Genomic DNA, 1,322 nt, shown 5'->3' with positions numbered 1-1,322 from the left:
TCTAAGTAAGATGTCTACTAACTCTAGGGGAAAAGCATGCCAGCCTATGTGAGCCAAGAATTAAAAGTAACGTAAACCAAACCCGGAGGAGGGAACAATGTTAGAGCCTAAATTCTGGATACCTGTTTGCCGGTTATGGATGAGAGGGAAAGTCCAAACCCGTTCAAAACACTTAAAAAGAAAAATGTTTAATAAATTTTAAAAATACAGAAATACAAGTCTGGTAACCTGCTTTTGAAAATGCACAGCCCCTGAAATCCCATGGAGCAGTTCTGCGCTGCACACAGGGGTCACCACGGAGCTGGAACTGACTGGCCAGCAACTCACTAGTGAAAAGTGGGTCCCCCAATACCCATCCGCAGTGAAATCACTAAATAAATTATGAGAGACTCAACTGTGTGGATGCTCTGACCGCACTCAAAAGAATGCAGCCGACTCCCGGCACTCACCAGTGGAGGTCCCGGAGCTAAGTGGGAACATCGCAGGATATAGAATATGGGGAACGCTCTGGGGAGAGTCTCTCCGACCACTTACTGGGGCTGCCCCTTCAGAGCCGGGAGTGAGGACAAGAAAGAGGATGGGAGCTTTCACTTTTTATGATGTATCCTTGGGCATTGTTTTCCCCACATGGAGCATTATATTCCTTTCGTCATTAAAAAAATACTCAATCTATGTGGTTTGGCAAAAGCTGACCACCCTCGCAAGCTGGGTCCCAGGTATGCCTTTGGTAACTGGAGAAAGAAGAGGGTGGAAAGAGATCAAGGCCGGAAGACAGGTAAGACGGTCTGGTCTCCTCTGCCCCACTTGACAAGAACAGCAAAGGCTTGCCTTAAATCCTCCAAGCTGCCAGTGAGGGGCCTCCGAAAGGTAGTGGGAAATTAGAATAAAAAATCATGGGATTTTTCCAAAACCTTTTAAAAATCATTTTATTGGGGGCTCTTGTAGCTCTTATAACATTCCATACAGCAATTGTATCGAGCATATTTGTACATAGGTTGCCATCATTTCCAAAACAGTTTCTACTTAAGCCTTTGGTGTCAGCTCCTCTTTTTTCCCTTCCCTCCCCAACCCACCCTCGTGCCTCCTTGATCAATTATACATTGTTATTATTATTTCTTATCTTATTTCTTCTTCTTTTTTTTTAATCATTTTATTAGGGATTCATACAACTCTTATCACAATCCATACACACATCAATTGTGTAAAGCACATTTGGACATTCGTTGACCTCATCATTCTCAAAACATTTGCTCTCCACTTAAGTCTCTGGCATCAGCTCCTCATTTTTCCCCTCCCTCCCCGCTCCCCTTCCCTCATAAACC

The sequence above is a fragment of the Echinops telfairi genome, unplaced genomic scaffold, assembly GCF_000313985.2.
Source record: "Echinops telfairi isolate 266 unplaced genomic scaffold, ASM31398v2 ScPeMD7_31;HRSCAF=116, whole genome shotgun sequence".
Taxonomy (NCBI): Eukaryota; Metazoa; Chordata; class Mammalia; order Afrosoricida; family Tenrecidae; genus Echinops; species Echinops telfairi.
This window is presented reverse-complemented; position numbering follows the sequence as displayed.